Source organism: Cydia amplana, chromosome 22 (assembly GCF_948474715.1).
Source record: "Cydia amplana chromosome 22, ilCydAmpl1.1, whole genome shotgun sequence".
NCBI lineage: Eukaryota > Metazoa > Arthropoda > Insecta > Lepidoptera > Tortricidae > Cydia > Cydia amplana.
Window position 1 is genome coordinate 378,682 of NC_086090.1, and position 20,100 is coordinate 398,781.

Sequence of the window (20,100 nt, forward strand, 5' to 3'; positions counted from 1 at the left end):
TTGCATATTCATTAACAACATTTTCGCATAGAGTCGATCTAGATAATAGTGCCTACGATTAAGCGCTTGAGGCGTCAACAATTTATTTAAACTTTTTTTTCTTTTTTTTTAATTTGAAGCACTGGACATCTGCGTTCAAGGTGCTGTATGTGTCCAGGAAGTAAGCACTTGTTATACTTAGGGTTGCTTGTAATAAATTTAAGGAACCATTAATTTACAAAGCTGAATCGTTTTATGTTTATATACAATATCGGGGTAAATAACTAATTCAAATTACGGGCTAAAAATAATTAAGCGAAATAAAATAAAGTACTATTAATTTAAAAAAAAATACGTTGAAATATTACAGATGCTTCAATCACTTAGAAAATTACGATTGTTTCGAGCTTATGAGTAAATTATAAATTTAAACTATTTTAGACTAATCGTTATTTTGGTATAAGGACATAGGTATGACTTTTTTAATAAAAATATTATGTATAATGCAATGTGTCATGCAGTATGCTAAAACCCAAAATTAAAGCATTTTACGAACGAAAATGCCACCTTATTGCAAAAAAAAACGTTTTTAAAACATAATGATTGGCTCTTTTATTTTTGCTACAGCATATCTGAAAAACGTTACACAAAGCCCTTCTAAAATAAAACATTATTCTTGCGAAATGTATCTCTGAATTGTCGAGTTAAAAACAAACAAGTAAATAAATAATACAATGTACGGATAGGCGGCCTTTTTAAATTTCTCCACGGTACACACTTCAAGTACTTACAGTAAAAAAGTAACAAAAAAGCACAGGTGGTCGAAAAAAGGGATCCGCGATGTCGGGCAAAAAGTACTCGCGGCGCTTGATCTTACAGACAGGACAGGGAAGCTGTGGAGTCGAATTGTTTATTTATATCTCGTCTCCATATCCTGTTTTGTACATTTATGGGCAAACTGGCCTGAAATAAAGAATTTATTACGGAAATATCGACTTTCAGGTCCTTAAATTTTCTCACAGCTGTACCGCCACCATATACGAAAGATGAACTGTATGATTATGCCCAGAACTGTACCCACAAAACTGAAAATAAATATGGCGATTACACATTATAATAATATGTAATTACATTAGTTTATGTCAGTGAATCGTCAAAATGTCCGAGAAACACAATTTGTAACTTACATCACCAAACTGATTCCAAATAAAATCACTTAATAACAATACAAAATTAACAAAAAAATAGGCATGAAATACTTACTCTCAGAAATTTCACTATTTTTGAAACTTTTCTGCAAAAAATCCTAAATTGTTAACATACAGTTAATGTAATTATAACATAGAATAGTATGATAACTAATAATCGTTTTATACGTTTTGAAAAATGAATTGGTATAATGTGCTACATTTTATGCGCATATCAGACTTCAAAAATGTTTAAACCAACGGAGACTCCATGCCATCCGACCCCAAAATTACACGAAGCATGTTTCCGAAAAAAACACCTCAACATTTGCATGTCGATCGCAATGAATTTATAGTTATTGCCAGTGGATTTATTATAAGCCTCTTTCCGAAAAAAACTGAATATGACCGCGCTCCAAATCTGAAATTCAAATTTCGATTGTTTTTTCCGCTCGAAATTGAGACGATTTTGACATCCGTACCGACATGTGTTTTATCTTTTTTCCTTTTGTTGAAGATTTTTAACTTTTTAACCTTTTTTATAGCATTGTAAATCAATACGGTGTTCGTTTTTTGTCGTGTCGGCGTCTCTGTTGTGTGTATTGTTTTAAAAACGTTGTTAATGATGTTCAGAGGGCTGTGATGGTTTATGCGAACGGTCTATATTAAGTATATCTTCTGAAAAACGACGTACGCGAATAACTTTTTTTAAAGCTACACGAGTCAAATACAAAACAACTTTAAGATTAAAATAAATACTTGAATTTTAAGGTACATTTATATTGCTAACTATATAAAAAACTACATTCAATTACCTAGTCTCAGACAATATTCTTTTAAAATTCAAATAACCAAAATAATTTCTCAACGAAAAAGAAGTATCAAAACTCACCTCATCATCTTCCTCGCGTTGTCCCGGCATTTTTGCCACGGCTCATGGGAGCCTGGGGTCCGCTTGGCAACTAATCCCAGTAATTGGCGTGGGCACTAGTTTTACGAAAGCGACTGCCATCTGACCTTCCAACCCAGAGGGTAAACTAGGCCCGTATTGGGATTAGTCCGGTTTCCTCACGATGTTTTCCTTCACCGAAAAGCGACTGGTAAATATCAAATGATATTTCGTACATAAGTTCCGAAAAACTCATTGGTACGAGCCGGGGTTCGAACCCGCGACCTCCGGATTGCAAGTCGCACGCTCTTACCGCTAGGCCACCAGCGCTTCAAAACTCAAGTATCAAAACTCACCTATCATTTTAAAACAAAATTACAATAAAAAAGTTGCCAGCTCCAAAAACTTTTAAGCGAGCCAGAGACAACGAGATTGTTTTTTTAATAAAACTCGGACTAGGGGTGGTAATTTCAGAAAGTGTCCAAGAGGGTGGCATTTAAAAAAATTGCTGTAACGAGCTGAAGTTAATGGGTGTGGAAGGATCGCGATTTTTAGAACGTTTCTGTTAAGTGCTTGGAGTTTTAAAATGGAGTCACGTATAGTAGTTTGAAGTTACCGGGAGCGCTATTAGAACTTAGAAGATTTAATATTTATTTGGTGTGATATGAACCTTGTACCAATATAAAAGTACGAGTCAGCTTCCCGGACACATGATGTCGAAACGAGATCAAATTTACGTTTATTAGAGTCGTTATTCGGGTATGTGAAATACAGATATGAGTTATCACACTATGAGGCTTCGTGTCATTTTCTAAATCGTTTTAATACAACATGCGACATTAAATTTAATTCACATTTATATGCAACTAAATTTCAAAATTTTCCATAGAATTTAATTATATTAGAATGGGATATGAATAAACTAAACTACACTGAAAACTATAAAGTGAGATATATGTCATCTAACAATTACCATTTGAGATATCATACAGTATATTTACATTGAAATATATTTCTTTTTTATTTTTAGACCACACAGTAGCGTAAACGTTCTTTAAAAGCATTTAGAAAAGATTTATATCTCGTTTCCGAAAAAAGAAGTGCCGTTAGAAAAAGGCGTAAGTCTAGTACAAACTGGGCTGACTTACGCCTTTTTTGACTTGAAGAAGTGGCAAAGAGGGCATCTTTCCCCATTTTTTGTCGGCGGCAATCTTCAACCCTTTAAATGCTTAAAATATGATTAATAATGAGACACTTATGTTTTTGAGACGACGTATTTTTTGCGAAATTATATTTCGTTTTTTAAACCTAGTAGTAGGTTTGTTAAAAGTTTATATTGTCACTTAGAATTCAGTTGATTTTATTAAGAAGTAGTTTTTGATATTTATCAACTTTACATTTAGGTACTTTACAATAATATGTGTAATATATTAATATGTATGTGAGAATTATGTAGTAGTATATTCATTGTACCTATATATTTTATTATTTTTGTCTGTGTATTGTATATGGAGTTTATTATGTTTTTCAGTTGTTTGCAATAGTTCCTAATTAAATTCTCTTACTTTTTTTCTCGCACCATTTTTATTACATCTCTGTTTAGCCCTATGGTTGACTGGTAGAAAATGCCTTTAGGCATTAAGTCCGCCATTTGTACATTTTATTTGTATTTTGTGCAATAAAGTTTAAATAAATAAATAACACACCGGTCAAAAGTACCTACGCAAATAAGTGGTAGTATGTATAATAACAATATTTTCTGAAGCAGGTTAGTTACAGTGAGAATGGATTCCATTCATAAAGTGTGCATATGCACTTTTGCAGCTGTGTACCTACATGAACACATTTCATAAATGTAAACACATGTTTAATGTATATTAGTATCATAATGTACATCATCTCTTGACCTCATTAAAAAAACTTCGCCCCATGACACGAAAAAAAAACCGTCGCAACCCCATAACTCATACTTTACGTTTTTTGCGCGAACTTGTTAATTTATTTCGCAATTAGCGGTTAAGGCACTTTAGCCCGCGACGTTATAAGAAAACTTTTTCATTGCTCGTAAAAATGTTGTTTTTTTAGACACCTGTACATTTTCATAATAATTTATTAAATACTTATCTACAATGTAATAAATATCATTTTAACGTTACCCCTACTTCAAACTGTAGTTTTGTACTAATAAGTATTCGCTATAGAATTACCATTAGAATTTTTATGTAAGACTTGATTAAAACAAAAGAAAACAAGTGAAAGGAGGTTGGACAACTTGGCCTATATGACCAATAAGGACAAGCAATATGTCACTGGATAGCTAACTAAGTTCTAATACTTTTACTATGGCAGATAGTCCCAAATCTTTGTGTGAAAAAAGTTATCACCGCAAAAAGTAGTGTGAGTTTAAACGGGACTGTATAGTTTTTTTCGATACCTACTAAGTTCCTGTGTCGCAGATCATTAAGGTTTTGTTATTGTAGATGATTTGGTGTCACGATATTTTAGTTTTTTATTCGTTTTTTTATGGTTTTTTTGTGTCATAATTTTTTTAAACAGAGATTTGACAAGTCTCGTCATACAAAAAAATGGAGTATATAAAATAACCTTTCCAATGGTATGTCGCTTATTCTTATTGGTTCATAGGCCAGTGTCCATACAAATCTGCCCATCCTCCTTTATATTCTGGATATAAATGTTGACAGATAAAAAAACTATTTTTATAAATAGTTTTATAAAATATGCATGACACATGAACATGATCAACATTTTTAACATTTTGTTAAATTACATATTTTTCCTCTAAATCGTATTTCACATGAAACCTCATTATTCGTCTAATTATATTGCAACTTTAGACTAAAAATCCCGACGGGAGTCAGCACAGTTCATTAGTTCCAACAAACACACGAAAATTGCGAGCTCTAGGAGAAAAACTGGACAAAAATTAGATTTCTGTGTGTGCCGACTGAGTTTCTTGACACTTGCACCGTTTAGGCAAAGTTATTAATATATTAATTGCGTATTACTTCTCTTATATTAACTTCTCTTTGCTTGTAACGATTGACTTGCATTGGGAAATGTGTGAATATGTTACTTAAATGTTCTAAGGGGCCCACTGATTAACAGTCCGCCGGTCGGTATCGGCCTGTCAGTTAGAACAAAAATTTGACAGTTCCGAACAAATGACAGGCCGATACCGTCCGACAGACTGTTAATCAGTGGGCCCCTTTAAATGTCTCATTGAACTAAATTATAATACAGTTTCGTAGTTGACGATTTTTGTTACCGGTCAAGTGCGAGTCGAATTCGCGTTCCAAGGGTTTCGTACATTAACTACGACTATATAACTATATAGAACTATTTACATTTCGTAATTAATACAATAAAAAAAAACCTCACCGCGCGATGCAGTACACAATGCTAAAATAATAAAAGTTTTATCCTTAAAATTGCTTAAAAGCTTTTGTCACGCGAAAGATATTTTAAGCGCCAACAATGAAAAACTGTACGATCGTTTTTTCTGCATTTTAAAAGTCGGCTTAATTAACTTCAACGTCAAAAAATAATGCTGAGAAATATTTATTCCAAAAATAACTGTAAAAAAAGTCTAGACAGACGATAAACTACACGGAAAAGCTCTCTTCTTCCAATATAACCCATAAATGAATGTCAGATATTTTATTTTTTATTTGTTCTGAATATGAAAAGACCGAAATACTTTTAACTTAACACTGAGTGTCAGAACTATATCAAAATTTGTTTATTAAAACATGGAGGCATGTGAAATGAATTAAAATTCTTTCTTGCTTAATTCGACTTTTAAAGTGTGCACAATATCAAACAATGGAAATAATTCTATGAAATATTACATGTAGTACAATGTACAATCATCAATAGGAGAATATCAGATTATGCGCAAAAGTATGTAGAACCTACCATTATGTAAAACAATCAAACTGTTAGCTACAGATAATTTTGAACGGTCGAGATACAGTCGACTCTCGTTAATTCGAAAGTTTTAAAATATTACGAATTATCGAGAGTTTGAAATATCAAATGGTTCGAAATTTTTGAGAGAAAAAATATGAAAGTTCAAATTATTGAGTAGGTAGGTAATAATCTAATACTGATTAACTGCTAATTTTTTTTACAATATAAAAGGTTAGTTTCGGAAGAAATCTGAAACATGAGTTTACTTCAATGCACATTGCTGAGACTGGTCTGAAAATTCTTTTGCAATATCACTTGTCTTCCCACCTACTTCCACTTTTTCGATTAACTCCTTCTTTTCAGCAATCGTCAAGCATTTACACTTTTTAGGACTCGTAACTAACAGTAACTTTTAATATGTACACATAACCAACGAAAGAGTGCAATGACGAACTTGAACTTGTCTCAAAATATACGGTCTATTATTACCTCTGTGAGGTCTGCAATATGATAACTTCGAATTGTAGAGTGTTTGACGCCTATGAGTTCGAATTAACGCGTCGTTTTGTTACTTAGAGTTGATTATTTTTGTTCGAATTACCAAGAGCTTAAAAATGTATTGATTTATTTCGAAATATAAAGAGATGTTCTAGGGAACTCGTGATAACTTCGAATTATAGAGAGGTTCGAATGAACGCAGGTTTGAATTAACAAGAGTCGACTGTATATCTATATTTGGAAAAGTATTTGAGTCATTTGAGTATTTATAAACCTTATCCAAACAGGTAGGTTCCTATATTTTGCCCACGTATAGGCTGATTAAAAAACCTACGACCCAAAAAATATATAGCACACCTCAATAGAAGAAAATAATACAGAAAATACAGCCTCTCAAGTAGAGGTAAACAACAGGCGGTCTTAACCTCTAGCCGCCCAGAGACCTATAAAAAAGTCTCCTGTTCCATTCTAATTTGAACTTTGTATTGACAAAATAAAATTTCATTTTGCTTGGCAAGGTTTGACGTATGGGCGGCTAGAGGTTAAATAAATATTAATGGACATTTTTACACAAATTGACTAAGCCCCACGGTAAGCTCAAGAAGGCTTGTGTTGTGGGTACTCAGACAACGATAGATATAATATACAAATACTTAAATACATAGAAAACAACCATGACTCAGGAACAAATATCTGTGCTCATCACACAAATAAATGCCCTTACTGGGATTCGAACCCAGGACCGCGGCTTCACAGGCAGGGTCACTACCCACTAGGCCAGACCGGTCGTCAAAATCGGTCGGTCTTATCGCTAAAAAGCCAAATACCTATAAAATAATCCTATGAATTTAATTAAAAATCTTTAGAATGGTAGCGTCCAAGTATCAAGACTTTACCATCCCCGTATTTCAGAGCTAATGGTCCGTACTAGAGTAAAAAAGACGGTAGGAGATAAAAATTAGTTGAAATTAAAAGAGGCTAACGAACGCCATTCTTGCCTCCCTCGCTTGCCTCCTTGCCTCGGCGTCTTCGTACTAATTCATGCCTTATTTGCTCGATTTGAATCCACTTTAATTTTGCAGTAAAAAAATTGCATGAATTTTTAGATGTGATTTTTTGTTAAAACATTTTTAATTAAAATGGGAAAATTAGGTAACTAATTCAGATTGTAAAGTACTTAAATATACCTATAAATTATGGTTATATTTTTAATCGAATAGGTTTTTTTTGTAAAGATGCGTACAATAATAGCACATTTATGAGAACCCGCTACTATTTGATGCTGTCAATACGATAACATTATTAATCTCATTATATTAAGAATATAAATGATCGTATTAGATTAATAATTGTTACATATTTTCCGTGACTTATTTTTAAAACGTGTTTTTAAATTAAAAGACACATCAAGATTGTTTACCTTTTTTCTAATGCTAAAAAAAACGAACTATAGTAGCGATCTGAGTAAGAACCGAAGTCAAGTTTTTTTCCAATTACTTATTCAAACATCCTTTACATTAACTTGTCAACAACTAAGACACTTCTCATAACCACACATCTCGATTCCCTTTCTTCTTCAACAACCAACCTTAACACAACGCTCTTAAGCTCCAATTCACCTTGTCATCTTGACAACACTTGCGCCTTTTTGAAAATAACTTTTTATAATTGTCAAGTATCAAGTAGTAGTACAATAGTTTAACAAGACCAATTAGCCTAAATGTATGTTTGCCGGTCGGATGGTTCCTAACCACTGAACAAACCCTAAACGGCTAGATATTTTTCTAAAGCTGTCTTATTAACTAATTTTATGGTTCTTAGTTTACTTAATTGAGTATTCGAAGGGTCCTTTAATTTTTTTAACCGACTTTTTTGCAATCGATTTTTTTTTTAATTTACTAAGTTATCTAGGACTAATATTTTAAAATCTGATAAATTGATAATGCATAGTTGGTATCTAACAATATGGAGTCCAACGTTGATAGGCGAATATTTTTATGATTAATACTTATGTATATTTCAGCAATAATAAAATAATGCTTGATATCAGTTTCTAGCCTTGAAAATTTCAAAAAGGTATTTATTTACCAAAAATAAGGCACATATATGTATACATTTTACTGATTTTTATGTAAAAGTATTTTAGTAGTCATGATTAAAATTGTTTTTAGATATTTCAAGTTAAAAATCGAAATCTAAATGAAAAGGTTTGATTTAATACTTAATTTCAAAGTTTAATTATAATTATTAGTTAAGTTATTTTAATTCCAATTTATGAAGCTATTTATGAAAGTAAGTTACGGTCGCGGATTTAATCTTATTTTTAATCCTTTAGCCTTGTTATAATAAACGAAATATGAGGCCCTAAACTAAGCGTATTTGTAATATGAGAAGTTCCAGACTTCGAGGTCATTTTTTACTTGGAATCAACCCAAGGGATTCTCAATATACTTAAAAATAAAAATCAGTCGCTATAAAAAAAGTACATTACCATAAAAAAATCTATCACGCATAAAAGTAAACATTTTTAAAACCTTGTACCGTTTAAGCCTTTATCTCTGGCCATTTTTATCACACAATTTTACAATGATGGCACTTCATATCTTGCAATGTCAATTTAAAAATAAAAACACTCGTAAAAGTTTTTCTCCCGACCACCTACGAGACGTGTTAAAAAATCAGATAAAGAAAGCGAATAAGGTGCGTTGTAAAAAGCTGAGAGAAAAAACCCCGAGCGAGTGGGACGGCGAAAAAACTGCAGCGCGGCGTCCCTGTCGCGCGGGGCAAGGAATGAGCGAAGTTGATACTTTTGCAAATGTTTAAATGTTAGAATAGTACCTTTAAAAATAACCAGCCTATAACATCAATTTTTCTTTTTTTTGTAGAACTGTGATTAGGCTGGAATCCTGTATTTTTTTTAAATCTGGACCGTTAAAGGGTTAAACTATCAAAGACGTGACAAACACGATATATACAATAGGTGTGTGTAAAATGCTAGAAAATCGTATATTTTTATAAACTAAAATTAATTTTGTTTCTCTTTTAAACCAATTTTTATGCAAATTTTAAACCAATGTTTAAGGACGGTGTCTTTTGGAACATATGCAGATATTGAATTTTATTTAATTGCTTCCAAAACAGACTGAGTAATGTACACAAAACTAGACTATTTCTAAAAGTTACCACAAATAGAGCAACTTATACACTATATTGATACTCTATCTTATCAAACAGTTGTCGCAAAATACCAACATGCTATATAGTTAGCAATGTTAGCATACCGTTTGACGTAATAACGGAAACAATGTTAACCGTCCACTCTTTCCTAGACCCGCAAAAACCGTGCCATAAAGAAATGTATTACGTAATCCAAGTATCAAGACGTCGCAACAGCGCTCAAAGCAACCCGCGGTATAACTGACTATAATAAAAAACTTAGCAAGTACACATAAGTGCATTACGATACAACTATAGAGTGTACACAGAACGCCTACGGCACGGCGAGCGCTCATGCGATTTTTTGCGCGACTCTGACATTTGAAAAATGCATTTTGGCGAAAACGCACACCTCTCGCGCTGAAAAAGGAAAAATTAAAAAGTTTAGAACGGAACGGACTTAGACAAAGTTTGAACTTGTATTTTTTTGTGATAGTGTTGTGTTTTTTTTGTTGGATTTTTAGTGATGAGTACTTTTACTAGAGTTCGAGGATTTTGTTTGGGAGATTATCGATGCAGGTATTTTTTAGTTTTTGTTATCGTCCACGCTCATACACTTCCGGTTTTGTTTTATAATCTTATTTCCGTATAAAGCTATGAAGTAATCATGAAATTTTGTAATCAATTTTCTAAACACTAGCACGTCTTATTTTTAGATTCCATTTTGTTTTTGTCACACAATTGATTGTTTTGGGCGTCGTTGCCATAGAGACGATTTTTTTTAAATATTTTTTAAACACAAGTTTAAGTAAGTAAATGTGGTTAGCTTTTAAAGAGTGTTGTAAGAACCTGATTTTAGAAACGCGCTTTGACGTTTGAATGGGGAAAGTGACCTAACCTAAAAATAGTGCGGACTAGATAAAAACAGTTTATCCTTTCTATTTGAACTTTATAGTGTCATTTTAATTTCAAAGAAGGCAAACACTATAGCAACTATCAAGTAATTATTACTTTACTGTCGGTTTAGGGTGTCATTTATTCGTTATATATATATTGTAACGCAGATGAGAAAAATAATAATAATAATAGATGAGAAAAAGGCTTAATTTTATAGAAATGAACGCAACAGTATTCCAGTTTCTAATAATTATAATTATCTAATAATTACATTAGTTAGAAAAACACGTTAAAATAAATAAGTATAATACTTACTCATGATGCTATGCAATAAAAATTGAGTAACATATATATTATGCTAAATCCGTAATCAGAAAAGTTTCTTATTCAGAAGAAAACAAACTGTAACAATTTAAACAATACTGTGTACGTTTTTTTTTAGAAAACATGTGGAACGTATATACTAGGCACTAACTATAACTACTGACGTTCAAAATAATATACTGATACTGACCCCTAACCTAACATACAGTCGAATTTGTGAGTTACTTTTCATTATACTTCCAAAAGTTAAGGCTCTATAAGACTATAAATATTTATAATTTAGTATTTGGATTTAAAACCTTATTCATAACAATAGCATTACATTATTCAGCTAATAAATATACCTATTTAACTATTAAAACATTTTCTTCCTTCTTCTAATACCCCTTACATTAAGACATTTCAGGAGTATCCCTATATATTGATTTAACTATATTTACCTACGATTAATAAAAATAAAGTATTTAATGTGATTTTTGTACCGTTTCGTACCTTGTTGCAGTGAAAATATAATTACGTGACGTTCCGGCGTCGATATTGCCGTCGCTATATCTGTAAATTTCCTTGATAAAATGAATTACCTATGGAATGTTACTGTAGTAAGTTACGAAATAGTACATAAATCAAATTCTTTGACTATACTTAGGTAACAACGAAACCGCAGCTAAAAAAACAACGGGTTGCACTCAGGGAGTGCCGGCAGAAGTGAAAACTCAATGACTAGTGCAAAATGCACTGTTTGATTGAGGTTAACGCCATCTAGCGTTAGCGTTAAATACTTGAAACCCCTAAGCACATCACTGTTAGTACTCGAGTTATATTAATACCAGTTAGAGCGAAACTCACAAGATGGCATTTAAATCAATAAAGAAAAACTTAATGACATTACATGTAACAGTTTTTAATGTAATGTCATCTAAATGAGTGGCCATCTAAATCTTACGGTCACGTGATCGTCTTACGCTGTCTCGAGTTTAACATTTTTTCCCCACCTCAAAAAGTGCACAGCGCCGCTAAAGAAGTTTTCACTTCAAAAAAAACTAGTTCATTTTTAAAATAGTTTTTTTCCTATTTCCTGTAACTTACATTGTGGATGAACTTATTTCATTATTTTTAATTAGCTTTTTTGCGGCTATTGTCCCGATAGTTGGTATTTCCTGTTTTTAATAAACTAATGAGCCATAAAAATATGTTATATTTGCCTATATCCTTCTATTTTTATTACAGTTAATGATTTATCCTGTTAAACGACTTTATACAAAGAATTGTTGAAGAAACCTTTGTAAATAATATTTTAATTAAATATGCCATATCTATTTGTAACTTATTATATACGCATTGACTATACATATTTAATTAAAATAGAACTGTTATACTTTTTTTTATTTTTTTTATAGGTACGTGTATTTTATTAAAACTAGCAGAACCGACTAATTAATAACAAAATTTAAAAATTTCCTTTCCTTTATTAAGACGTAAAATTACAAAGATAACTAAATACAATATTATCAAAAACCTACTAATTAATCTAGCTTACTGACTAACTTATACTAAAACTAACCTAAACCACGAATTATAACAAAATTTATAATAGAATAATAACAAAATTTATAATACAACGTAGGTTAAAATCTACAGAATTAAAAGTAATAACTAAAAAAAAAATAGCATGAGCCTTTTTATTCAGTTTTCCTACCTAGGTATATTTTATACCTAGACATACTTTTTTAGGTTTGTTCAACTTGTATTTCGTAAAAACCAAAATAGTGCGGATCGTGTTATCAGTTTTTTTTTACTTGGATCCTCGTATTTTTCCGAATTGTTGATAATTCATTCAAATATTTAAACTTCACGCAATGGGTCGACAACGCGCATGTAACACCCCTATAGTGATCGTTTACCATCAGACAGGCCGTATGCTTTTGCCACCAACATGATATAATAAAATTAAGATACGTCTTTTTAACTTGGCACTTACGACATTTTGCCTAAAGATCACATTTCTTAAATAAGGGTAACAAGGGTCACATTCATACTACGGGCTGCAGCGATGCGGTGTTATAGATGCGAATCACCTTTTAGAAAAGAAGGCTGGTTGCAATGTAAGAGACCTTTGGAAACATGTCGAAAAGCTTTTTAAAACTAGTGTCTTAGTAAGATCTTAAATGCCAACGTAACCTTTACTGCAAGTTAACGATCTAATTTATTTGAGAGCATTTTCCAATCAAACTATGTTTAGGGCTAATTGTGTTTTGTTTAGTAAGTTTTAGATTAGAGATAATTTAGATTGATGTTAAAGTATTAGATTTATGTACACAACAAAATAAAAAGTCTAGTAAGTTACCAAACTATGCATACACCGCCATAAGAAACTGTTTTAATTAAACAGTCTATTTAGGGCACATTTGAAACCTAATACAACATGAAATACTTCTTAAAAACTTGACACTTGAACTAAAATTGCGACCAATACTTACGACTCATCGCACACACACAGACACATTCTTGTCGTAGGTCAAGAGACGCACACATAAATACATTTTTAACAGTGAGAGCAACGTACGCAGAATACGATATCGTTTTTCAATATCTGCGTCAGTTATTTGAAAAATAAACGTCGTAAGTACGTTTTAATAAATGTCCCTTACGTCTATTTTCAACGGATCATTCTAACTTTCTTAATAATAGTAAGGCGTAATTGAGTGTGAGCGCTATAGAGACTTTAGACTTTTTATAAATTGTGATTTAATTTGCAATGGACACGTATATTTATAAAATAGCGTATTTGCAATTACGGCGGTTTAAGTAGGCCACTGTTTTTACTCGGAATGCTGATTATTGTTTGTTGGTTTTTGTGACCTACCGCAATATGTCTGTTATTATCATAAACGACGTAAGTGACAGTTGAAATGATGTACTTTTACAGCATTTTATTATTTAAGTTAGGAATGTAGTGTAAAAATAGAGGATCATAAATTTTATAAACGGTTGTTATTGAATATCAAACGTATGATTATATATTTACGTTATGACTGGTTTAGATATTTCTAAATACTTACACCTCTTATTTTTTAAATCATGAACAAAAACTGCACGTGCTGTAAAATTTAAATGTGGCGGTGAATGACCACGTACAAATCATTTCTTAAATAAACTTTTACAGCATTCATAAGAAAAAAACTTGTCTAATAAAAGCAATGTCCAGACATTCACTTTTGAATTGTTAGTTACTTAGGCGTCCATAGGCTACGGTGACTGTTTACCATCAGGGGGCATGCTTGTTTCCCACTGACGTGGTATAAAAAAGTTTCAAGTTAATAAAATTTATCAAAACCTACAAAACATTAGAAAAAATCACAATTGCGAAACCCGCTCAAAAATCCTTCCGTTGTTGCGGCTGTGGGCGTGGCGCGCGTGTGTGCGTGTGCGCAGCGTGTCTTAGGTTAGGGAGGTGAGCGACCCCGCACTCTCCATTTATTTTTATTGTGGCACGTGGTAGATATTGCTATTTTACTGCGATACCTTCCTGCTGCGTAATGTCGTATGGGACTTTTTGGAATTTGATTTATTAATGCTGAAGACATTTTTGGCTTTAGTTATGTATATGTTATTTTTTCAGGTACTACAGTCCCATTTATTTTGACCTTAATAATGTTTTTATAACTTAAATTAAAGCAATCTCTCTATGCAATTTGCTGGAAATAAATCACTACTTAACCCTTTAAAATAATCGCAAAATAAGATATGTATAAGTTGAATTTATTTTTATATAAATAGTATAACGTCCCATTTTAACATACAAAAGACTTATTTCAGTTATTTCTATTAGCCAAAGTACGAAGTTGAAAGTCTGAAAGCAAATCATTAATACATTACCACACAATCAAATTTGATTTCCGTTTAAAAATAATCGATTAAAAATGGACTCGATTACTATTGTGGTGTAATCGATGTAAAAATTCAGGTTCGTTGTCCCTGATCGTGACCTGTATGAATAAGGCATGAATTGTGCATTTTATGCAAAATGTCGTAAGTGACTTTGTAATTCATATGGAGATACGACGTTTGGTCTGAGGGAAGTATTGACCAGCCACAATAACGTGCGTAGAGTCGTTACTTTTACAGTAGAATAGGAAAATTATGAAAAATGGATTAAATTACTTAAGGTCACGTATGTATAAAAGTTAAATAGAATAATGTACAAAAATCTACATCCATTTTTCCTAATTTTTGGAATAAGTTTTAGTTTAAATAAGATATCTTATTTTATTCTCTCTTTCGTATGTTTAGTGGTTTAATGTAAGTTTAAATGAGAGCTTATCATAAATTAAGCCTCAAAAAAGGTCGTATGTGCATGTGCAGGGAGTTTGTTTGTATACAGATATGTACTGAAATTTAATTTTATCGCTCATTCTGGATTATGCTTATTTTATTAAAATATTAAAATATTATTCTGCCAAGTAAAAGGCGATTTACAATAGTAAGACTATTATCTTTACCTACCTCAACATTACACATTAAAAACCTTACGCATTCTTAAACTAATAAAGTTATCTTTATAAAAAGATAAAATCAAGGCCTTAAAAGTTCACTGGCTCACGTTAGATACCTACTCTTATGATAGTGTCCTTTGTTTTTCTTATCAATAGCCCTGAAGGTACGTTTACCCCTTAAGGACCAACTCTTTAATATCTTTTTCTACAAGGTTCAGCTTTATTTCTTTACCTTCAACCTTTTTATAAACTCCGTTATTTCTTATATGTTATTTGCATTATGTGGTTGTTTCATTTATAAAAAGATGCTTTACAAAAACAAGTACTTTTGTTTCATTACTTTTTTACAGCTGTTCTTAGTTATAATACAAGGATTAGGTAGGTACACAAGCAGGTACTTTAAAATAAAATAAAAAATAGTAAATATTAAGAACTCATTTAATATGTATTATCGTTTCTTCGAATACAATAATGTTGATGTAAGTGTGGCAACTATCCATGGGACAAATTAGTTATTCGATAGTTGACATGACATACCTATATGTCAAATTTCATGAAGATACTGTGAGATAAAGAAAGTTTACTATATTGCCACTGTAACTTTGAAAGATATACCAGATGCTACAAATAAATCCAAACTGTGTATTTTTTCTTAACATGCATCATTGAGATTATAAAGGAAAAAAACAACGCAAAAACAACTGACGTCGTCAGGAGCTAAACGTGTCATCAAATTACATAACAGTATAAAAATGCAGTAAGCGTCCACAAACACGATTAGCCATTGCATCACCGTACGCAGCCATATTGATCACGCACACACACAAAAAACGTTTTTATTAACACTTACAGCGTTAAGACAATTGAGCACTTACGACTTTTTGCGCGGAATGCCGTAGGACGTATCTTTGCATAATAATTTGTTTTTTGTCTGGTGGGGATAATTGACTACAGATGGCTTATTAACTTAGTAACTAGGTAACTTATTAGCTATAGTAAGTAAATGAAAATAGGATTTTAATGACGCATATATTTGTCGTGTATCATTCAATGATTTACAAATGTCGCAGTTTAGAAAAAATGTTGCTTGGATTATGTAAATTTTCTGTAGTTTATTGTAAATGAGAGCATCTAGTGTCCGTCTAATTTAACTTTGCACCGATATGAACAGAACAAAGTCAGGTTTTGTCATTCATCATCATCTTCCTCGCGTTGTCCCGGCATTTTTCTGTCTCGGGTCCGCTTGTCAACTAATTGAGGTTGTGTCATTATTAACGTCATATTTTCATAGACATTTAACACTGTCAATTTGTTGTCATTTTCACTTTGTCATTGTTTACTTACAAACATTTTATGAGTTTTTTAAAATTGATATTATATCTTATGCAGCAAAATCCAAATCTTGAAAGTGAGACAAACTTAACTATCAAAAAAATTTTTTAGCAACCAAAAGAACTTGAACGCTCATTGTGTCATCGTACCATAAATACACTCACCTTTTACGCCGGCTTCAGAAACGAGCTTCAACAGACGTTTGTGTGTGTGCTATCGCGGAAAGAAATGAGGTTATCTGAATGCGCATGTCATTGTCTGCCTGCCTATAGGCGGGCACAGACAGCGCATCACAGTTTTTATACAATTCCAGATTTCATGATTGTTTTTTTAAAAGGGTTCCAAATCTTCATTCTACGCTTAGAAGTCATACTAAGCTTACAATACATGGGATTATAACCTTACATATGTGGGTTCAAACGCAAAAGATGACTAAAAATTCGGGCAAAATACTTATCAAACAAGATGATAATCATTGCAAGAAAGTTGTGTTGCGATATTTTGCAAAACACTTATTTGTTAGTTACTTTTAATAAATACCATAATATTTTTTTTTTGTAAAAGTACAAAAGTATACATTTCAACAGTGTTACTTGCACATAAAGTTACAAAAAAACTGTCACATTCTTTGCTAAGGCAAAAAGTCGTATCTCCAAATTGGTCTTTTACGTAATTTAATTAATCGTACATATGTAAATTCTTGAAATAGGTACCTTTTTTCTGATATGATAATGATGACTGTATCTTTTGGCTTCTATAATAATGATGAAAACTGCATCAGTGTGTATCCCTAGTTAGATATTTCTTCACGCCCAAACCGCTGAACCGATTTAGATAAAATTTGGTATGGAGATAGTTTCAAGCCTTTAAAAGGATAAGGGGTAGTTTTATTCAATCATCACCATCCCACGCCGACGGAGTCGCGGGCAGAACGTAGTATTGTACCATTATTTTCCGCGGCTCGTCTTGCGTACGCACGTCGCACACGCTCACGCTCACACCCGCGTTGTTGACATAGGTCAGTGTCGCGCGTGTATTTACGACGCTTTTTATTTGATCTTTTAAAAGAAGTACTAGTTATTGGTCAAAATGCGTACTCTTAAATATACAACGTGTTACATCAGCCACTGAAAGTGGGGTGGGTACTCGGTGTATAGGTCATACTGAGCAACTTTTACTATGGGATCAACCCCAAAATTGCGATAAGGAAATTGGCACTCCCATGTACAAGGTACAAGATATCAACATCAGCCAGCCAAAATGTATGGGAGAGTCCATTTTTTTCCCGATTTCGGGGTTGGTCCCATAGTAAAAGTTGATCAGTATGACCTATACAACGTGTACTCATCCCACTTTCAGTGGCTGGTGTAACAACCTGTATATTATTAAGTATACTCATGGACACATTTAGAGGAACAATGATGATGAATTGATGATTGATAAAAACAGTCCTAATAGTCCTTCCTCGGTCTTCAAACTATGTTAATGCAAATTTTATATTAATCGGTTTAAACATGAAGTGGTAACAGACAAACAGACACTTTCGCATGATAATATGTATTATTATTAGTAGGGATATACTCACAAGCTGTAAACATTAGTAATTTATTTTTTTATTGGTATGGAATTTATTAAACATAGGTAGGTACAACAGTAAAAATAAAAAAGTTCAAATTTTTTATTTTCTACTCGAACATAACAAACACCATATACTATCTAAAATTAAAAACTAAAATTAGATAAAATTAAAAACTAAAATTAAAACTAAACTAATCTAAATTAATTTAATTCTTAACATTTGTCTAAGATCCAATATATTTGCCATGCGTAGTACCTATGTTCAACCAATTTTATTGCAAATCTACTTGTAAAATATTGATTTCAAATAGGTAGTTATAAAACAGCAAAAAAACGTTTATTGTTACAAAACGCTGCGCCGCATCGACGTATTGTCACGTCAACACATGTTGCAATAGATGTCAGTAAAAACTGTCATTTAAAAATGACACGTCAACCGCCCCCGTAATACTCGGTTATTACGTGAAACGTGAACGTACCAAGGTTGATGATGAGTTATGATTTTAGGGGTCCGTTGTAAAAATCAGCTGAAATAAACGGTATTTCTATGTTTAGCAAAGTGTTTGAATGGGGCTGAATTTACTTATTTTGTTTCTAAATGAAAGAAATGCCACTTCGTTTTTCCACAATACAGAGTACATTTCATTATATTTTATGTGAATTTAAAGACAACCGCAAATACCTATTAGCGAGCACTATGATAATTAAGTAGGTATATGACATCTTATTTAACACAAAATCATTGAGAGATCATTAAATAAGATGTTTAATTAAGAGGTTTTTTTTTATTATATGACTCATTTTACCAATCATAGACTTAATCCTAATTTTGCTTTGAGAATCCTGTTTTTACTCTAACTCAAGTAAATATTTTCATTGCTCGTATCTTCCACAAAAAGTTTTCACCGCAATAATGTAGCAGCGACCACAAGTTTCGGCAGATCGCCAAACACCTACACGAGAAAAACAAACCTGCATCCCATTCCCACACGTTCAATTGGTGATTTCATTGATTTTATAACACATTAAAGACTAGGAAGAATTATATCCAGCATTCAAATACCAACATTAAAATTTACATACCTAGATACATTAATAACTAAAGTAGACATACAGACCGGGATATGAACCTTGACCGATTCAAAACTGTTTTAACTAAAATAGGTAGGTAAACATACACTTTTATTTGTGAAATCCTGCTTTTTGCTGCAAATAAGCGGTCTCTATTTTCTTTTAGAAAACTTAAGGATACTTTTATAAAACGTCGGCATCAAATTAAGCATATAGACCGGCTTGTTTTAAGCGGTCACCGTAGCACATGGACGTTTAAACTCCAGGGGTGTCTCATGTGCGCTATCTGTCCTACGTATGCCATTTCAAACTAACAAAAATAGGTACCTATGGTAATTAGTTTAAATCTGCGAGTCTTTAAATCGGTCATAACTTAAAAATGGCGTCCAGAATATTTATAAAAGTGGTACTGTTTACACTTTCTTGCAGTCACAGGTCAGGATCGCGGAAAGAAAGTCAACATCCTGCCCCTGACTCATTTATACATACACAATAAGCTTAAAGCCTTGACTTATTAATTGCACACTGAACGATATAAACGCTTTTTAATGCACATCTTGCAAAAATAAAACATTATAAAACACATAAATTCACGGGGCTATCATCTAACTTCGAATATTTTATTTGATAAAGTGTCATCTGGAACTTGCTAACTATGTAAACAAACCGCCATATTAAAATTGTCTCTGTCAATTTACTAGTGACTTTTGTTTACATAGTTAGCAATTTCCATAGAATGACACTTTAATGTATGTAAGAACGAGAG

The 20,100-nt window shown here is 32.2% G+C and overlaps 1 protein-coding gene across 11 annotated transcripts in view; it reads left to right on the forward strand.

Annotated features, from left to right (window-relative positions):
* Positions 1-20,100, forward strand: part of LOC134658372 (zinc finger and BTB domain-containing protein 24) — a 133,370-nt gene that overhangs the window by 60,698 nt on the left and 52,572 nt on the right. The gene's annotated exons all lie outside the window — the stretch shown is intronic.